The 3951-nt window shown below is 40.7% G+C and overlaps 1 non-coding gene across 1 annotated transcript; it reads right to left on the bottom strand.

The window, feature by feature from the left end:
• Nucleotides 1-3538: 3538 nt before the first annotated feature.
• Trnav-cac (transfer RNA valine (anticodon CAC)) lies at nt 3539-3611 on the bottom strand. The gene has a single exon. It is a non-coding gene; the product is annotated as a tRNA-Val (tRNA).
• Between the last annotated feature and the right edge of the window lie 340 nt (nt 3612-3951).

The following is a 3951-nucleotide window of genomic DNA, read 5'->3' as shown; positions in this document are numbered from 1 at the left end:
AGAAGCTCAATCCAGGCACAGTGGCTCAAGTCTCCTCTTTCTACGGCCTGTGGATCTAGAAGTAGAACTCTCAGCTCCTTTCCCAGCACCATGTGTGAAGGTTTTGTGGCTGGGGTGGGGTGATATCCCAATCCCTCCATTAGAATCCTTACCTGGTTACAGAAGATGGCCTGTTTAGTCTCGGTATCTCTCTCACCCGAGTTTTTCACCAGGTCACCCTCATAGATACTTGGAAGTTCCCATTGCACTAGGGTTGTACCTTGCGCTGAAATGCATTGGAATTCCAATAGTTCCCCACCCAGAACTCTTTCCTCCATACTCACCACTACCTGTTCATTCCTGTCAACCCAGCTCGGGTATTCTCTTTCCACTTCCTAGGAGATCTATCCATGCCCCTTTGACTCACCAATGCATAGCATCTCTGGATCTATGCATTGCAGTATGATTATCTATTTACTTCACAGCTATCTACTTATAAATGAGTACCATGTTTGTCCTACTTTTAACTAAATCATAGAAGAAAATTTCCCCATCTAAAGATGTCTCCAAATACAAGAATACAGAACGCCGAATGGACAGGACCAGAAAAGAAAGTACAAATAATAATCAAAACACTACGTATACAGAACAAAGAAACAATATTAAAAATTTTAAGGGAAAAGGTCAGTCTTAAAAAGGTGATGATGAATGTCCTTCTGTATGATGTGAATACATGTTTCTCTTATTGGTTGATGAATACAATTGTTTCGACCAATAGTGAACAGGCAAGTTATTGTCATGTGGGAAATCAAGCGAGTCAGAGAAACATAGTGGGTGAGTGTCAGGGAGATGCCATGTAGCTGCTGAAAAGCAAAAGAACCTGGCATCAACAGTAAGCCAGACCATGGGCAGGTAGAAATGGGTTCATAATTAAGAGAGCTAGCCAATAAGAAGCCTGAGCAAGCAGAGCCAAATAGTTCATAAAAATTATATAAACCTGATGGCAGATGTCAGTCTGTAAATATGTTTCTCATACTGGTTACTGAATAAGCACTGTTGGCCAATAGGAAAGCAAGATAGGCAGGACTAGGAGACAAGGAGAAGAAGGAAGTAGTAAGGAGGAGTCAAGATGGAGAGTTTGGAGAAAGCAGAAGCCAGCCGGCTCTCCGGTGAGACCATGTGGAAATATGTAGATTAACAGAAATGGGTTAATAATTAAGACAGAGCCAATAAGAAACTAGTACCTGGCCAACAACATTATATCAAATACAGAGTCTAGGTGTGTTAATTGGGGCTGGCGGCGGTGGGGTCTAAGACCTGCAGCGGGTGGAAAAAACCTTACTCCTTACATAAGCACTCTATGTATTTATTTGGGATTGATGACTGAGGACAGGGTGGGACAGAAACTTCTGTCCACAGTTCAAAGAATAAATGATTTAGTTCTTTGAGGAAACCAACATGATTGACAACCTTTTAGCCAAATTAAATAACAAACAAGGGAGAAGATCCACATTAGCATGTGTCCCACTGCAGATACAACCTGACTCCTCAGTAGACACTATGAAAGCCAGTAGGGCCACAGACAGAAGTTCCATAACTCAGAGGGACTACAGATGCCAGTCCATGATACTGCACCTAGCAAAACTATCAACCACAATCAGTGGGGACAGAAATACAAATTTAAGTGATCTCTACCTACTAATCCAGTTCTACACAAAACAAAAGAAAAACTTCAGTCTGGGGAGATTAGCCACATCCAAAAAGACACAAGGAAAAAATAATCTAAGAACAGTTCATCAAAAGGGGGTGGGTGGGTGGGTAATATTGGGGGGTGTGTGTCACATCCTAACCAAAAAAAAAAAAAAAAAAAAAAATAGGAATCAATAACATTGCTCATTGATAATAGTGACATGTTAGATTAGAAAATAGAATTCATCTTTCTACTTTCAGGAAACAAACCTCAATATCAAGGATATACATCCCCTCAGGATAAAAGAATGGAAAAATGAATTCCAAGCACATGGGCCCAAGAAGCAAGAATGTGTACTTACTTTAATATCAAACAAAATAGACCACTAACCAAAACTGTCCAGAAGAGATAGGGAAGGACACTACATAGTCTTTAAAGGAATAACCCACCAAGAAGATGTTGAAATTATAAACAGTTATGCGCAAAACACAAGGGTACACCCCATCCAAATACTACACAGCTAAAATCACATATTTATTCACACACAGTGATAATGGATGTCTTCAACTCCCCCACTTTCAATAGACATGTCATCCAGATAGAAGCCACAGAAATGCTGGGATTAAATAACATCATAAGTCAAATGGACCTGGCAGACATCTACAGAACATGCCAGCCAGAACACTAAAGAGCACATTTTCTTTTCAGCAACTCATGGGACTTGCTCCAACACTGACCACATACCAGGACACAAAGCAAGTTCTCCCAGATATAAGAAAACTGAAAACTCTCCCTACCTGATCACCATGAATTAAAGCTGGATGTCAACAGCAACAGAAAGTATACAAAGTGATGGAAACTGAATAACCTAACTCACTGAATGAAAAATGGAGAAAATAAATTATTTAAAAATTGAATGAAAATAAAGCACCACACTCCATGCCTGTTAGACACAGGAAGGCAGTTCTAAGAGGTAACTTCATAGCACTAAATGACTACATCAAAAGACGGAGAGATCTCATAATAGTAACTCAGTGACACAGTGTTGCACTGGAAGCTCTAGACAATGACAGAAGGAATAGCACCCCAGCAAGGTAGATGGCAAGAAGTAATGAAACTCCAGGGTGAAATCAGTGAAATAGAAACAAACAGTTTAAAGAATCAATGAAATTAGTTAGTTCTGAGAAAATCAATATGATTGACAAACTTTTAGCTAAATTAAATAATATTCAGGAGAAGATCCGTATTAACAAAAGTAGAGATGAAAAGGGGACATTACAGTGGACTCTGGGGAAATTCAGAGACTCATAGGACATACTTCACATGTATTTCATGTATTTCACCAAATTAAAGCTTACAGGCAATGGATGAATTTCTTGGTATATATGACCTATCAAAGTTAAATCAAAATCAATTTAGACATATACCTAACCTCTAGAAAAATAGAAGTCCCCAATCAAGCAAAACAAAACAAATATGAAAGGCCAGATATGTAAGGCCCTGATGCAAAACCACACAAGACCCAACAAAAATTAAGGGCCAATATCACTTATAGATGCAAAAATTTTCAATAAAATACTTGCGAACAAGATCCAGAACACATGAAATGTTTTTCTACCATGATTAAAAAGGCTTCATCCCAGAGACTCAGAGATAGTTCAATATATGTACATCAATAAACATAATCCACCCACAAATAAATTGAAAGACAAAAACATCACCATTGCATTATAGTGTATAAAGGATGTTTGATAGTATCAAATAACACTCGATGATAACAGTCTTGGGGAGACTACCTCCAGGAGTACCTCGGGTGTGGGCTCTAATGAAAATCTGAGAACTTCAGAGTCTTGAAAAATGAGACACCACTGTTCCCGCCCGGTTTCGAACCGGGGACCTCTCGCGTGTGAGGCGAGCGTGATAACCACTACACTACGGAAGCCTGCCCTAGTGTCTCTAATGTCACTTTACAATGCAAGACACTTCACCTCTTGCTAAGTCTCATCCGGGGTTAAAGATCACACGAGCAGAGAGAACCGCAGAGAATGCAACCAAGCTGAAGGTAAAAGCCGTGTGGAGAGGCGATATGGCCCGAGGTGGCTTGGGCAGTGCGCCAGGGGCAGAGAGCTCTAGCGAGTGAAGCGCGGGTGAATTTCCGCATGGAGACGCACCGTGAATCGCAGGGGAATCGCGCGTGTGTGAGCGGAGGAAAGGAAAGGAAAACGGAAGAGCCTGATCACCCGGAGACGCTGGAGGAATGTTGTCCAGGCTGGAGAGCTTTT

This window comes from Phodopus roborovskii, unplaced genomic scaffold (genome assembly GCF_943737965.1).
Source record: "Phodopus roborovskii unplaced genomic scaffold, PHOROB, whole genome shotgun sequence".
Taxonomy (NCBI): Eukaryota; Metazoa; Chordata; class Mammalia; order Rodentia; family Cricetidae; genus Phodopus; species Phodopus roborovskii.
Note: the sequence above shows the minus strand (reverse complement) of the source record. Positions and strands in the feature narration are given on the sequence as shown.